At 43.6% G+C, this 17,849-nt stretch overlaps 2 pseudogenes; both read left to right on the plus strand.

Moving 5' to 3' along the window:
* Positions 1-924: 924 nt before the first annotated feature.
* Positions 925-6,098, plus strand: LOC115141285 (dehydrogenase/reductase SDR family member 11-like; annotated as a pseudogene).
* A 503-nt stretch (positions 6,099-6,601) lies between these two features.
* The window catches only part of LOC115141817 (transcription elongation factor SPT6-like), a 31,614-nt pseudogene continuing 20,366 nt past the window's right edge, over positions 6,602-17,849 (plus strand).

Raw genomic sequence — 17,849 nt, forward strand, 5'->3', positions numbered from 1 at the left:
TGTTGGCTATTTCGTCAGTACTACTCTGACTAGATAGTTGGCATATAATTTAATGATTTGAGATGTGGTGTACTCTCACATGAGGAGTAAACAGTACCCAGCTAGCACATTTAGTTCCTTGGAAGTTGTGGGAACGCATGCCTTTGTTTTCCCAAGCCATAAGTCTCCTGACTGATAAACAGGACGTTTTTGAACATTCTGAGAATGGAAGTGAACATTTTGCCTGTTCTGGGAATGTTTTTTTTGGTTGCAGGGAAGTTCTGAGAACAGTTTACTCTGGGAGGTTTTATTAACGTTCTGAGAATGGAAATTATTATTTATTTAGAGGTTTTTGAATAACTTTCTTAAAACTTTCACTGAATGTTTCAATAAAACATGTAATAATTGTTTAACTCCAAGCACAGACAGGACACTTGGAAATTAATTTCCTTAGGCATTAATCATGCAAACACATGTATTTCTTCTTGTGACATGGCATCAGTGAGATTTGAACATATTGTCTTCTGTTTTCTATCTGTTGTAATTAGTCCACTGCACCACCAGGATGGTGCTAGCATGCAATGTTTTTACACATACAAAGTTGTTTATTTTAGTCTATTCAAACAGACCCCATTTCAAAGGAAATAAGCACTTATTACGATCAGGTGTGTCCAATTAGTGAGTGTGCCCAACAAACCTGAACACACTTGACAAGATAGAGAATAGAGAGAGTTTTGTTGATGCTGAGAACAGAATATATATGTAAAAAAAAAAGAAGAAAAGAAAGGTTAAACGTACTGAGAATGTTCCCAAAGCCAAGGAACTATCCTGCACCATTCACAGAAAGAAGAAACATATGGTTCTCAGAACGTTATAGGGCCCCCAAAAGGTCAGCAGTAGCCTTTTGGGGGCCCTAAGCAAGATTTGGTTCTTGTCCAGCACTGCATGAAGGTTGTCGGCTGTGGCCGTGTGATGTGACGTAAAGCGTTAGTGTAGCCTATTTGTTGTTGCAATTATTTGCTCTGTGATGACTAGGCTAACCGTCTATTATCTTAGCCCAATATTGGATGCCAAAACAGCGAAATACTCAGTCTAAACGTGAATCGATTTTCAATTGCGGTACGGTTCTAGAAACATAGATCATTCTACTTTCATATCACATAGAAATAATTGAACAAATTCTAAATGAACACTTACTGCACTGTTTCATATGTAGCCTATGAGCAAACAAATAAATAATTGACAAGTCACCTGCATTCTGTCACAAGGTTTGCACTTACGCCTATTATAGCTTGACACCTGATTTATGTCAACTCTGAAGTATTCTTTGCAAACTGTTTCATTATTTTAATTATGTGTTCCACAGTCCTCACAGTAGAATATGTCTTGTAGAAAACATTCTGTGTCAAATGAAGCACATTTGTGAATTACTCTCAAATGACTTCACCATGGTGTTTTAACCTATGGAACATTGTGCATGAAGTCCTCTTACCTCTTTATTTTAGAAACTGGCAGCAGTGTCAGAGCGCTGGGCACCCTTGTTGCGCTGGGCACCCTTGGTCCCTACAAATGTGACCTGTCAAAGGAAGGGAGATCCTTTCCATGTTCTCTGCCATCAAGACCCTTTATCATGAAGAGGATGTGTGCATCAGCAATGCTAGCCTGGCCCATCTAGTCACTGTTGAATGGCAAAACCGATGGCTGGAGGACTGAATGATTAATGTAGGTGCCATTGACAATGATCTCTGTGTTTATGTCAACTGCTGTCCATATTTCTATATTTGTTTATTTAAATTTTTTGTCATTTAGAAGACATCTTATCCAGTGTGACTTACAGTCAAGAAACAAGGGATGATTGTCTCTATTCTGTGTCATGCTCTCCGTCATTTAATAGCATTTGTTATTGATGTGCGTTTCAATCTCTGTGTTAATGTCACTATCCATATTAATAAAAAAGAAACATCTTCTGTTGAACATGACAATTAATCTTGATGGTTGTACAGTCGTCTCAAATAAAACTGTGAAGAACCAATGCGTTGCTCTTTTGATGAACATATGAAGACTGTTTCAAGGACAGCTTTTTCCATCTATGTAAAATATTGCAAAAATCGGAAACTTTTTGTCCAAAAGTGTTGCAGAAAAATGAATCCATGCTTTTGTCACTTCCAGGTTAGACTACTGCAAAGCTCTACTTTCCAGCTACCCGGATAAAGCACTAAATAAACTTCAGTTAGAGCTAAACACGGCTGCTAGAAAAAGATTATCATATTACTCCAGTGTTAGACTTTCTACACTGGCTTCCTGTTAAGGCTAGGGCTGATTTCAAGTTTTTACTGCTAACCTACAAAGCATTACATGGGCTTGCTCCTACCTATCTCTCCGATTTGGTCCTGCTGTAAAATCGTGGGCAAACGTTTTGAGAATGACACAAATATTAATTTCCACAAAGTTTGCTGCTTCAGTGTCTTTAGATATTTTTTGTCAGAAGTTACTATGGAATACTGAAGTATAATTACAATCATTTCATAAGTGTCAAAGGCTTTTATTGACAATTACATGAAGTTGATGCAAAGAGTCAATATTTGCAGTGTTGAGCCTTCTTTTTCAAGACCTCTGCAATCCGCCCTGGCATGCTGTCAATTAACTTCTGGGCCACATCCTGACTGATGGCAGCCCATTCTTACATCATCAATGCTTGGAGTTTGTCAGAATTTGTGGCTTTTTGTCCACCTGACTCCACCTTCTCAATGGGATTAAGGTCTGGGGAGTTCCCTGGCCATGGACCCAAAATATCGATGTTTTGTTTCCCGAGCCACTTAGTTATCACTTTTGCCTTATGGCAAGGTGCTCCATCGTGCTGGAAAAGGCATTGTTTGTCATCAAACTGTTCCTGAATGGTTGGGAGAAGTTGCTCTCGGAGGATGTGTTGGTACCATTCTTAATTCATGGCTGTGTTCTTAGGCAAAATTGTGAGTGAGCCCACTCGCTTGGCTGAGAAACAACCCCACACATGAATGGTCTCAGGATGCTTTACTGTTGGCATGACACAGGACTGATAGTAGCGCTCACATTGTCTTCGCCGTACAAGCTTTTTTCCGGATGCCCCAAACAATCGGAAAGGGGATTCATCAGAGAAAATGACTTTACCCCAGTCCTCAGCAGTCCAATTGGCAGAATATCAGTCTGTCCCTGATGTTTTTCCTGGAGAGAAGAGGCTTCTTTGCTGCCCTTCTTGACCCCAGGCCATCCTCCAAAAGTCTTCGCCTCACTGTGCGTGCAGATGTACTCACACCTGCCTGCTGCCATTCCTGAGCAAGCTCTGTACTGGTGGTGCCCCGATCCCGCAGCTGAATCAACTTTAGGAGACGGTCCTGGCGCTTGCTGGACTTTCTTGGGCACCCTGAAGCCTTCTTCACAACAATTAAACCGCTCTCCTTGAAGTTCTTGATGATCCGATAAATGGTTGATTTAGGTGCAATCTTACTGGCAGCAATATCCTTGCCTGTGAAGCCCTTTTTGTGCAAAGCAATGATGACGGCACGTGTTTCCTTGCAGGTACCGTGGTTGACAGAGGAAGAACAATGATTCCAAGCACCACCCTCCTTTTGAAGCTTTCACTTTGTTATTCGAACTCAATCAGCTTGAAAGAGGGATCTCCAGCCTTGTCCTCGTCAACACTCACACCTGTGTTAACGAGAGAATCACTGACATGATGTCAGCTGGTCCTTTTGTGTGCAGGGCTGAAATGCATTGGAAATGTTTTTGGGGGATTCAGTTCATTTGCATGGCAAAGAGGGACTTTGCAATTCATCTTATCACACTTCATAACATTCTGGAGTATATGCAAATTAACATCATACAAACTGAGGCAGCAGACTTTGTGAAAATACATTTTTGTGTCATTCTCAAAACTTTTGGCCACGACTGTACATACCTACGTTCACAAGACACAGGCCTCCTTACTGTCCCTAGAATTTCTAAGCAAACAACTGGAGGCAGGGCTTTCTCCTATAGAGCTCAATTTTTATGGAATGGTCTGCCTATCTGTGTGAGAGACGCAGACTCGGTCTCAACCTTTAAGTCTTAATTGAAGACTCATCTCTTCAGCAGGTCCTATGATTGAGTGTAGTCTGGCCCAGGGGTGTGAAGGTGAACGGAAAGGCACTGGAGCAACGAACTGCCCTTGCTGTCTCTGTCTGGCCGGTTCCCCTCTCTCCACTGGGGTTCTCTGGCTCAAAACCTATTACAGGGGCTGAGTCCCTGACTTACTGGTGCTCTGCCATGCCGTCCCTGGGAGGGGTGCACCACTTGAGTGGGTTGAGTCGTTGACATTATCTTCCTGTCCGGGATGGCGCCCCCCCTTGGATTCGTGCCATGGAGGAGATCTTCGTGGGTTATACTCAGCCTTGTCTCAGAATAGTAAGTTGGTGGTTGAAGATATCCCTCTTGTGTTGTGCGGGCTGTGCTTTGGCAAAGTGGGTGGGTTATATCCTGCCTGTTTGGCCCTGTCCGGGGGTATCGTCGGACGGGGCCACAGTGTCTTCCGACCTCTCCTGTCTCAGCCCCCAGTACTCATGCTGCAATAGTTTATGTGTCGGGGGGCTAGGGTCAGTCTGTTACATCTGGAGTATTTCTCCTGTCTTATCTGGTGTCCTGTATGAATTTAAGTATGCTCTCTCTAATTCTCTCTCTCTCTCTCTCTCGCTCTCTCTCTCTCTCGGAGAACCTGAGTTCTAGGACCATGCCTCAGGACTACCTGGCCTGATGACTCCTTGCTGTCCACAGTCCACCTGGTCGTGCTGCTGCTCCAGTTTCAACTGTTCTGCCTGTGGCTATGGAACCCTGACCTGTTCACGGGACGTGCTACCTTGTCCCAGACCTGCTGTTTTCAACTCTCTAGAGACAGCAGGAGTGGTAGAGATACTCTGAATGATCGGCTATGAAAAGCCAACTGACATTTACTCCTGAGGTGCTGACCTGTTGCACCCTCTACAACCACTGTGATTATTATTATTATTTGACTGTGCTGGTCATCTATGAACATTTGAACATCTTGGCCATGTTCTTCCTAGGTTACGGCCTTTCTAGGGAGTTTTTCCTAGCCACCGTGCTTCTACACCTGCATTACTTGCTGTTTGGGGGTTTAGGCTGGGTTTCTGTACAGAACTTTGTGACATCGGCTGATGTAAGAAGGGCTATATAAATACATTTGATTGATTTATTTGATTGATTACATTGTCTGTCTGCACACGAGAGGCATACCAGTCTATGAGGGAGAGGAAAGTGGATGATGGACACATCATCAACATAAACAGCGGTGACTGCCCTGACAGAGGGGCTGAGGCAAGAGCTGCGAGGGGCTAAACCCCACATTCAAGCCACGGTAAGTTATTGACTTTTAGTGTTCTTATTAGAAATATATAATTATATTGTAAATGAGATGATCAATCGTTCATAGCCACCCAGCACTGAATTGTGCTGATTTATCATACTGTGAGTACAATGCACCAACGGTACTCTACTGAATACAATGGTGTTCTATTATTGGCAACATTCCACAATAGCAGGTCATTGTGTCCTCATGACAGACCACATTGATGTTTAAAATCAACATATTTATCTAGCTATGTCACAATGTAATCATTAGAGCCATCTAACACTAACCCAGTGTTTCTGTTTTCCTTTGGACAGTGTATATCTCCTGGAATGGTGGAAACAGAATATGTTTTCCGGCTTCACAGCCTCCATTCAGAGAAGGCTGCTGCTACCTACGACAGTATGAAGGTGAATAATAACAATAATAATGATATCTGTGCATATGATTGTTTTTAAATGTGTACATTATAATTCTACTGCCTTCCTACAGTTTTTGGAAATAGTGGACATTGCCAGGCACATCCCGCCACATGTTCACGTAAGTAGGACACTTGTCTGTCTCAGTATTCTCTGCACATCACTTCCATCAATGTTTGAATGAACGTGGGAAAAGTTTACCATCATTTAACAAATTATAAGTACTGTTCTCCCGTCTTTGCATATCTTGATTGTAGATGTTCAAATGCGACCTGTGGAGCAAGTGTCATAAAGCAGTCCTGCAGGAGGAATCTGATGCACCTTGATCATCTCAAAGAGGATTGAAAGTTGTCTTAAAGCTGTAGCATTGTGGAGTTTTTGAATTGTGATTTGGGGTTTGATCTGAAAATAAATATTTGCCATGAAAATTATTGTAGGCTACACTGCAGCCCCTTTACAATCTGATACTTGAGGTTTTGAGTTTAAATAAAGTACATTTTCTGTAACATTGTGGAACAACACTATTACAATTTTCCATCAGTAATTAGATATTTTTTTTATGAATGTGTTTTAAAAAAAAATGTTATATTTGAAGTGAATTTTGGGTTCGAAAGTTAATTATATAATACAGTAAACACAAGGTCCAATTAAACTGAATAACATGTTCTAGGAAACATTACAAAAATATTATAAAAAGAAGGCATTGAAAAGTAATGAAAAAACAAAATGTCTTATGTTGCATACAATAACACTAGAAAAAGAATACACGAAGTATAATGCAAGGATTGCTCTCTTACAATCCAAGGAGAGCTATGTAAATCTGTGACGTAACTCGCTTTCATAGAGTTTGAGGGATTTTTCTGCTCCAGTCTTGTAAATGTACTTGCGCCTTGCTAGCTAACACATTCTGGTCGTTGTGAAATGAATATATTTTCCATATCCCGCTTTGCTAATCAGTCAACTTAAAAAGGAGCCAGTCCTGACTCCCATCACATAGGTATGTACCGTTATGGGCAATGGGAGTCAGCCAGCTGCTTCTGACAATACAGCTGTATGATAGCAACAATAGATGTGGCTAGCTTGGTAGCCATCTCTTTCCATTGTTGTTATGCTAGGTAGCTATCTTGTTCTAGCTAAGAAGATTGCTACCTGCATCTCCAGCCTGATATCCGTTGGATAGCTAAGGCTACCTTTGATTATTTTCAAAGTCATATGCATGTTTATCTTCGCTAGCTAGCTAAACCTTTGCTGTTTAGCAATGTCCTCACCCCCTGGCTATAGTAATGTTCTGCATCTTTCCCAGTCAGCCATGGCAGACAGAAGCGTTTTATCATCATACTTTATTGTAGACTAATATTTAATTGTTTACAATAAGATTTTCTTATGACATAGCCATACTTTAAACATGTAAAATTATGGAATAATTGTGTCCTATGTCATGTCCCATAACATTATTTCCCCAAAGACTGTTCTTTGACACAAAACCAACTAATGAAAATCCTGTTGTTTATTATCTCTTCAACAGCCCCTAAACATGGATTTCATCGAGAGCGAAGCAGAGGAGTCTGAGGAGGAATTTGGGAGTACAGCACGTGAATAATTTTGATTTTATTTCAAAGATGTCCCTTGACAGAGTTTATCCTCACAACTACTCTAAATAAGAACCATGGTAACAATGTGCAGGCTGCACACAATGTCATGTGTAATCTTACTTGATATACAACTTCTTGATTTGTGACTTAGATGAGGAGGAGGAACGGGAGAATACAGAGGACCAAGATGAGGATGGAAACCTCAGTGGTCTGATTGATGATGGTGTGGATGAAGGGGAAGAAGAGGAAGAGGAGGAGAAGGAAGGGAAGAAAGATAAGGAAGGAGATAGTGACTCTGGGGAGGAAATTGGACACCATAAGAGGAAGAGAAGTAAGTGGTCATTCATAAATTGTTCCAATATTTATTCCTGTCTGGGCTGCACTGTGATTGCTTCCTAGCCACGTTGTAGGCTGTTTCTTTGGTCTTTGAATAAACTATAATGGTGTGAACTCTTTGATTCTATTTTGATGTGTGACACCTAACAGTGTGCAGCAGAACCATGCATACAACAATAATCACCTTTGGTGTTTGAGTATCTTGTGTTTTCTGTCTACAGGCTTTGACGACCGCTTGGATGATGATGATATTGATCTCATTGAGGAGAATTTGGGAGTGAAAGTGAAAAGGGTAAGTATTTTGATGCCATTATGACAAGCAAAATGCATTGGCATCATGGACATTGTATAGCACACAGCTGAGGTCTCATGTCATGTCCCATAGTCCAACTCTCTAAAAAATAGTATGTAAAAGGAGATAGACTAAAATGTTTTCCTGATACCTATGCTCCTTCCTTATCCCCATAAACAGCAAAAGTTCCGTCGTTTGCGAGACATGTCGGACGATGAGGATGAGGAGGGAGATGATTACGTCAGGGAGGCCCATGAGAAGGACATGATAGCGGATGAGATCTTCATGGGGACGGGAGCGGATGAGGGCGAGGCATTGGATGTGCCTTTGCATCCCGGGGAGGATGAGCAGGAGGACGATGAAGAGTCTGGTATGAAACATTTGAGATATTTCATCTATAAACAGTGGAATTGTTTTGAGTTAGCAGATTTTTAAAAGCCATTTCAAAATCTTTGAGTCATAGGTATTTTTATTTTTTTCTCAGATATCGATGACTTTATTGTGGATGATGACGGACAGCCCTTGAAGAAACCCAAGTGGAGGAAGAAGCTGCCAGGATATACAGATGCGTAAGTGATTCTGACATTTAATTGAATCACTTAGATCTCAATTAGTAGCCTCTCCACCTGGAAGCTCAACCGAAAGTATGAAGTCCTATCTGTGCAAGAATTTGATATGTTAAGTGTGTCCCAAATGGCATCCTATTCCCCTATAGGCCCTGGTCAAAAGTAGTGCACTATAAATAGGGAATAGGATGCCATTTGGGATGCAATCATGTTTACCTTTACTCACCTTCAGTATTTAGTATTGAGCACCACTCCTTTTTTTACAGAGCACTTCAGGAGGCCCAGGAGATATTCGGAGGGGACTTTGACTTTGCCGAGTTTGACACTGAAGCCTATGAAGATGCAGAGGAGGAGGAGGATGCAGATGAAGAGTCATGGGACCGGCCCAAGAAGCAGACCAAGAAGAGGGTGGGCCGACGCAGTATCTTTGAGATCTATGAGCCCAGTGAGCTGGAGAGCAGTCACATGACGGACCAGGACAATGAGATCCGTTCCACTGACATGCCAGAGAGGTTCCAGGTGTGTATACTTCTATAGGATGCGTCCCAAATGGCACTCGGACCCATAGAGCTCTGGTCAAATGTAGGGCACTATATAGGGAATAGGGTGCCATTTGGAACACAGCCATAGTCATAGGGACATGTGAGCACCTGAAATTCACCTATAACTGTTATGGGCTTGACTCTGTAGCCCATTGGTATTCAAACTATTTCTTCAGTCAGTATTTCTGGGGACCACATTCTTTTCACAATAATTTTGTGTGACCCCACACCACCCCAAATATAATGACACAACCTTAAAATCAACAAATAACCTTCAATTCAAAACATTTTAATCTATTATCAAAATTATACTTACTGTATATACTTATATATATATATAAGTACCAGTCAAAAGTTTGGACACTTACTCATTCAAGGGTTTATTTAAATGTTTACTAAGAGTGTGCAAAGCTGTAATCAAGGCAAAGGGTGGCTACCTTGAAGAATCAACTATGCAGTATATTTTGATTTGTTTAACACTTTTATGTTTACTACATGATTCCATTTGTGTTATTTCATAGTTTAGATGTCTTCACTGTTATTCTACAGTGTAGAAAATAGTAAAAATAAAGAAAAATCCTTGACTAAGTAGGTGTGTCCAAACTTTTGACTGGTGCTGTACTTATTTAATTTTTTGGGTCGACCTCACTCTAGTTCCCCCACGACCCCGACTTTGAATACCACTTACTTTGAATAACATTGACTTTGAATACCACTGCTGTAGCCCATACCCTTTTCTATGTGTGTGGTCTTGTTGTTTTTAGTTGCGCTCCACTTGTGTGAAGCCTGCAGAGGATGATGAGCTGGAACAGGAGGCTGAGTGGATCTATAGGAATGCCTTCTCTACTCTCACCATCTCCATGCAGGTACTGGAGTGAGGATATTTTAGCTGGGTCTCATAAGACAATTAGTTCAAGCTGATGCTACAGTCTACAGTGCATTCGGAAAATATTCAGACCCTATAACTTTTTTCAAATTTTTGTTACTTTTACAGACCTTTTTCTAAAATTGATTAAATTGGTTTAAATTGGTACTCAGTACTTTGTTGAATCACCTTTGGCATCGATTGCAGGCTCGACTCTTCTTGGGTATGACGCCACAAGCTTGGCACACCTGTATTTGGGGAGTTTCTCCCATTCTTCTCTGCAGATCCTCTCAATCTCTGTCAGGCTGGATGTGGAGTGTTGCTGCACAGCTATTTTCAGGTCTCTCCAGAGATGTTAGATCAGGTTCAAGTCCGGGCTCTGGCTGGGCCACTCAAGGACATTCAGAGACTTGTCCCGAAGCCACTACTGCGTTGTCCTGTTGGAAAGTGCATCTTAACCGCAGTCTGAGGTCCTGAGCGCTCTGAAGCAGGTTTTCATCAAGGATGTCTCTGTACTTTGCTCCATTCATCTTACCCTCGATCCTGACTAGTCTCCCAGTCCCCTGCCGCTGAAAAACATCCCCATAGCATAATGATGCCACCACCATGCTTCACCTTGAGGATGGTATTGGACAGGTGATGAGCAGTGCCTGGTTTCCTCCAGATTTTACACTTTGAATTCAGGCCAAAGAGTTCAATCTTGGTTTCATCAGACCAGAGAATCTTGTTTTTCATGGTCTGAGTCCTTTAGATGCCTTTTGGCAAACTCCAAGCGGGCTGTCATGTGCCTTTTACTGAGGAGTGGCTTCAGTCTGGACATTCTATGATAAAGGCCTGATTAGTGGAGTGCTGCAGAAATGGTTAACCTTCTGGCAGGTTCTCCCATCTCCACAGAGGAACTAGAGCTCTGTCAGAGCTCGGGGCTCTTCTCCCCCGATTGCTGAGTTTAGCCGGGCAGCCAGCTTTAAGAAGAGTCTTGGATGTTCCAAACGTCTTCCATTTAAGAATGATGGAGGCCACTGTTTTCTTGATGACCTTCAATGCTGCAGGAATGCTCTGGTACCCCTCCGCAGATCTGTGCCTAGGCACAATCCTGTCTCAGAGCTCTATGGATAATTCCTTAGACCTCATGGCTTTGCTCTGACATGCACTGTCAACTGTGGGACCTTATACGGACAGGTGTGTGCCTATCCAAATCATGTCCAATCTATTGAATTGTAGAAACATTGCGTTGTAGAAACATTTCAAGGATGATCATTGGAAGCAGGATGTACCTGATCCAAATATAGAGTGTAATAGCAAATGGTCTGAATACTTATGTAAATAAGGTATTTCAGATTTTTCTAAAAACCTGTTTTCGCTTTGTCATTATGGGGCATTGTGTGTAAATAGATGAGGGAGAACATTTATTTATTCCATTTTAGAATAAGGCTGTAGGTCTGTTTTTAAAATGCTTGTGTTTTTTAAATAAAATATTCTGTGTTTTCAGGAGAACGCAGACTATTTGGACAGAGGTCCAGCCACTACATTCAGCAGAAAAGGCCCCAGCACCATCCAGAAGATTAAAGAGGCTTTGAATTTCATGAGAAACCAACACTTTGAGGTATTACACAGTTCCTCTATCACTGTAGGTAATGTTGAGTTCTTCCATATAATTTTAGTTAGTTAATACAACTGTATTTGTTGTTTCACCTCAAGGTTCCGTTCATAGCGTTCTACAGGAAAGAGTATGTGGAACCTGAACTCAATATCAATGATTTGTGGAAAGTTTGGCAGTGGGATGAGAAGGTAATATACTGTAGCATTGGATTTTTGTTAACTTCCTCCCTTAATTTATTCTCTCTGTTTAATTACTGTTTAATCTGGGACTGTCTTTCCTCCTCAGTGGACCCAGCTGAAAACCCGCAAACAGAACCTGAGACGCCTGTTCCAGAATATGCAGGGATACCAGTTTGAACAGATCTCAGCAGACCCAGATAAGCCACTGGCTGATGGCATTCGACCATTAGACACTTCAGATTTAGAGCGGTAAGGCTTGTCATGTCCAACATGTTTGTAAATAAGCCTTGTCTGAGCCAGAATGGCCCATAAGGCAGGAGCCTATCTCCTGTTTCTGTAGTGTGAGGCACCTTGATGTACAAGTACACCCCCTGGACAGGACCCTAGTCATGTTATGACACCTTTATTATCTTTGTTGTATCAGAGTGCTGACCTGATTATGTTTGTCTGACAAGGCTGAAGGATGTCCAGTCTAGTGATGAACTGGGCGACGTCTACAACCATTTCCTGCTGTACTATGGCCGGGATATCCCAAAGATGCAGAATGCAGCCAGGTCCAGCAAGAAGAAGCTGAAGAAGATCAAAGAAGTGGATGAAGATGGTACGATTTAGATTATATATTGTAAGATTGTGAAAGCACAGTGGATCTTTGCCCTCATCAGAATAATTATCATGTATTCTGTTTGCAGGTAATGAGCAGGAAGTAGTAGAGGAGGAGGAAGAGGAAGAAGAGGAGCACCCGAAGGGCCCGGACCTGAAGCTTGCATCTCGGAGGGATATGTACAGCATCTGCCAGGGTGCAGGACTGGGTGAGTTCTTTATCATGTGTGTCCAGTAGGTGTCACTATCAGCACCTTTTACAAACAGATGTGTGTGCCATACATCTTCAGGTCTGTACAGTTAGCTCGTGATAATACAAAACTTGCTAAGTAATGTGAATAGTGACTAGTGTACTTAAACAGAGTTTTCCAATCGAAGTGCTCTTGCTGTATCATGAGCCGACTATATTTACAACAGTTTTTGAGTCCACCATTTAAAGGGTTCTTTCATCAGATGGCCTAGCCAAGAAGTTTGGTCTGACTCCAGAGCAGTTTGGAGAGAACCTACGTGACAGTTACCAGCGTCACGAGACGGAGCAGTTTCCTGCTGAGCCAATGGAGCTGGCTAAGGACTACATCTGCAGGTTAACCAGCAACACATTATTGCACTGTATACAGAATACATTTTCATATAAAGATAACCCAACCATTTTAGCAGTAACAGGGGTGGTGTTGAGAGGTGAATATGCAAACTTGTGGCACCATTTGAGATGCAAACCTATACCTTCCACAATACTACTAATAGTATGTTCTCTCCGCCTGTGCAGCCAGTTCAGCACAGCGGAGGCAGTACTGGAGGGGACTCGCTACATGGTCGCCATGCAGATCGCTCGGGAGCCTCTAGTCAGACATGTGCTCCGACAGACATTCCAGGAGAGAGCCAAGATCAACATCAAACCCACCAAGAAGGGAAAGAAGGTATACACCATCTATTTGCAATAGGGTTAAAAAAATCACGGTAACTTTCTAAGAATTCCCAGGTTTTCCAGAAATCTTGGTTAGAAGATTCCTGCAATCAGGAGTGAATAAGCAAGAAGTCCTTTATCTTTCTACCAGCAATTCCTGGAAAACCTGGGAATTTGGGAAAAACTACTGCAATTCTGCAACCCTATTCAGCAATTACCGCCACTTCTTTGTTGGTTGTATTAGTGGTTTATTTAGGTCTTTCATGGGATATACAGTACTTTCAGAGGCGACAGGTAGCTTAGCGGTTTGAACTTTGGACTGTAACTGCAAGGTTGTTTGTTGGAATTCCTGATCTGGCAAGGTGGAAAAATCTGCCGTTCTGCCCTTGAGCAAGGCCGTTAACCCCAACACAACTGCTCCTCTGATTCAGAGGGGTTGGGTTAAATGTGGAAGACACATTTTGGTTGAATGTATTCAGTTGTGCAACTGACTAGGTATCCCCTTTCCCCATTCATACCCCTTGACTTATTCCACATTTTGTTGTTACATTCTGAATTCAAAATTGACAACACAACGCTCGAATTGCTTCAGAACAGGAATGTGAAAGTCCTTGAGTGGCCCAGCCAAAGCCCAGTCTAGAAACAAAATCAATTGAATCAATTTTGAATTCAGGCTGTAACACATCCAAATGTGGAATAAGTCAAGTGGTATGAATACTTTCTGAAGAGATGAGTTTATATTGTATAGAAAAAACACATTTAACAAGTTATGTCTTTTCATTGACTCATATTTTTACATTTGAGTTATTTAGCAGATTAGAGTGTCATTATCTAGATTAGAGTACTCTACCATACATGTATGTGGTCTAATCTCTCCTGTAGGATGTGGATGAGGCCCATTATGGCTTCTCCTTTAAATACCTGAAAAACAAGCCTGTAAAGGAGCTGAATGGAGACCAGTTCCTCAAGATGTTGCAGGCAGAGGAAGAGGGCCTGCTCACCATTAACGTCTGTATTGACCTGATTGGAGTGAAGGGGTGAGGTCTTGTTATTATAACATTGTGTAATAACATATTAATATCATTATAGTCTGCATCCCAAATGGCAGCATATTCACTAAATAGTGCACTACGCTCCAGTCGAATGTAGAGCATTATGTAGGGAATATGGTGCCATTTGCGACGATACCGCTGAGTTTTGTGTAATAACATATTAATGATGTGTAATAACATTAATAAAATGTAATAACATATTAATAACACGTAATAACATGTTCCAAAATGTGCTCTGTTTACATGTATACTGTCCTGAGTCAGTCAAGTATCCATGCTATCACTATGTTTGTTGAGCAGGTACGGAGGTGACCAGGCATACTATGAAGAGATAAAGCAGTTTTACTACAGAGATGAGTTCAGCCACCAGGTTCAGGAGTGGAACAGACAGCGCACTCTGGCCATCGAGCGCTCCCTCAAACAGTTCCTTTACCCGCAGATGGCGAAAGAGCTGAAGAACAAACTTATTGCAGAAGCAAAGGAGAACATCATCAAGGTACCCCACCCCCCCTCCACACACACACACACGCACACATTTAACATTTAACATTTAACATTAACATTTAAGTCATTTAGCAGACGCTCTTATCCAGAGCGACTTACAAATTGGTGCATTCACCTTATGACCTCCAGTGGAACAGTAGTGCATCTAAATCTTTTCAGGGGGAGGGGGGGTGAGAGGGATTACTTTATCCTATCCTAGGTATTCCTTAAAGAGGTGGGGTTTCAGGTGTCTCCGGAAGGTGGTGATTGACTCCGCTGTCCTGGCGTCGTGAGGGAGTTTGTTCCACCATTGGGGGCCAGAGCAGCGAACAGTTTTGACTGGGCTGAGCGGGAACTGTACTTCCTCAGTGGTAGGGAGGCGAGCAGGCCAGAGGTGGATGAACGCAGTGCCCTTGTTTGGGTGTAGGGCCTGATCAGAGCCTGGAGGTACTGAGGTGCCGTTCCCCTCACAGCTCCGTAGGCAAGCACCATGGTCTTGTAGCGGATGCGAGCTTCAACTGGAAGCCAGTGGAGGGAGCGGAGGAGCGGGGTGACGTGAGAGAACTTGGGAAGGTTGAACACCAGACGGGCTGCGGCGTTCTGGATGAGTTGTAGGGTTTAATGGCACAGGCAGGGAGCCCAGCCAACAGCGAGTTGCAGTAATCCAGACGGGAGATGACAAGTGCCTGGATTAGGACCTGCGCCACTTCCTGTGTGAGGCAGGGTCGTACTCTGCGGATGTTGTAGAGCATGAACCTACAGGAACGGGCCACCGCCTTGATGTTAGTTGAGAACGACAGGGTGTTGTCCAGGATCACGCCAAGGTTCTTAGCGCTCTGGGAGGAGGACACAATGGAGTTGTCAACCGTGATGGCGAGATCATGGAACGGGCAGTCCTTCCCGGGAGGAAGAGCAGCTCCGTCTTGCCGAGGTTCAGCTTGAGGTGGTGATCCGTCATCCACACGGATATGTCTGCCAGACATGCAGAGATGCGATTCGCCACCTGGTCATCAGAAGGGGGAAAGGAGAAGATTAATTGTGTGTCGTCTGCATAGCAATGATAGGAGAGACCATGTGAGGTTATGACAGAGCCAAGTGACTTGGTGTATAGCGAGAATAGGAGAGGGCCTAGAACAGAGCCCTGGGGGACACCAGTGGTGAGAGCACGTGGTGTGGAGACGGATTCTCGCCACGCCACCTGGTAGGAGCGACCTGTCAGGTAGGACGCAATCCAAGCGTGGGCCGCGCCGGAGATGCCCAACTCGGAGAGGGTGGAGAGGAGGATCTGATGGTTCACAGTATCGAAGGCAGCCGATAGGTCTAGAAGGATGAGAGCAGAGGAGAGAGAGTTAGCTTTAGCAGTGCGGAGCGCCTCCGTGATACAGAGAAGAGCAGTCTCAGTTGAATGACTAGTCTTGAAACCTGACTGATTTGGATCAAGAAGGTCATTCTGAGAGAGATAGCGGGAGAGCTGGCCAAGGACGGCACGTTCAAGAGTTTTGGAGAGAAAAGAAAGAAGGGATACTGGTCTGTAGTTGTTGACATCGGAGGGATCGAGTGTAGGTTTTTTCAGAAGGGGTGCAACTCTCGCTCTCTTGAAGACGGAAGGGACGTAGCCAGCGGTCAGGGATGAGTTGATGAGCGAGGTGAGGTAAGGGAGGAGGTCTCCGGAAATGGTCTGGAGAAGAGAGGAGGGGATAGGGTCAAGCGGGCAGGTTGTAGGGCGGCCGGCCGTCACAAGACGCGAGATTTCATCTGGAGAGAGAGGGGAGAAAGAGGTCAGAGCACAGGGTAGGGCAGTGTGAGCAGAACCAGCGGTGTCGTTTGACTTAGCAAACGAGGATCGGATGTCGTCGACCTTCTTTTCAAAATGGTTGACGAAGTCATCTGCAGAGAGGGAGGAGGGGGGGGGAGGGGGAGGAGGATTCAGGAGGGAGGAGAAGGTTGCAAAGAGCTTCCTAGGGTTAGAGGCAGATGCTTGGAATTTAGAGTGGTAGAAAGTGGCTTTAGCAGCAGAGAGAGAAGAGGAAAATGTAGAGAGGAGGGAGTGAAAGGATGTCAGGTCCGCAGGGAGGCGAGTTTTCCTCCATTTCCGCTCGGCTGCCCGGAGTCCTCCCACACCCAAGGAGGAGGATAAATCTTCTGCAGCAACTTCCATTATTATCTCAACATTTCATTAGATCTTCTTTTCATTATGTTGATGTGACGTCGTTGCTACTGTGGTATTGATGACTTATTTTCTTATTCCGGTATTGACTTTCCAAAGCAGGTGGCACAGAGCATTGATGTATGTTGAGCCTGCTACAGTGTTGTGATAGTGGTTGCCCGCCCCTCAGGCCTGCAGCAGGAAGCTGTATAACTGGCTGAAGGTGGCGCCCTATCGGCCTGACCAACAAGTGGAGGAGGACGAGGAGCTCATGTCTGAGGCCCAGGGCAAAGGGATCCGCGTGCTGGGAGTGGCCTTCTCATCCAGCAGGTAGACTACTGCACACTGTCACTGCCAATATACCAACATTGCATTCAATCAATAGATGTGGTAAAGAGGTCAATGGAACACAGACCGTGGTGGATCGAAGGACAACGGATTGGCACACATTCAACAAATCTGATCAAACAAAGGACATATTTGTAAAATCCAGCCCACAATTCCTCCTCCACCAAACTTTAGTTGGCACTATGCATTTGGGCAGGTAGCGTTCTCCTAGCATTCGCCAAACCCAGATTAGTCCGTTGGACTGCCAGATGGTGAAGCGTGATTCATCACTCCAGAGAATGCGTTTCCACTGCTCCAGAGTCTAATAGTGGCGAGCTTTACACCACTCCAGCCAACGCTTGGCATTGCTCATGGTGATCGTAGGCTTGTGTGCAGCTGCTTGGCCATGAAAACCCATTTCATGACTCTCCCGACGAACATTTATTGTGCTGACGTTGCTTCCAGAGGCAGTTTGGAACTCGGTAGTGAGTGTTGCAACCGAGGACAGACGATTTTTACTCACTTCAGCACTCGGCGGTCCCGTTCTGTGAGCTACCACTTTGCGGCTGAGCTATTGTTGCTATTGTTGCCAC

The sequence above is a fragment of the Oncorhynchus nerka genome, linkage group LG14 (assembly GCF_034236695.1).
Source record: "Oncorhynchus nerka isolate Pitt River linkage group LG14, Oner_Uvic_2.0, whole genome shotgun sequence".
NCBI classification, from domain to species: domain Eukaryota; kingdom Metazoa; phylum Chordata; class Actinopteri; order Salmoniformes; family Salmonidae; genus Oncorhynchus; species Oncorhynchus nerka.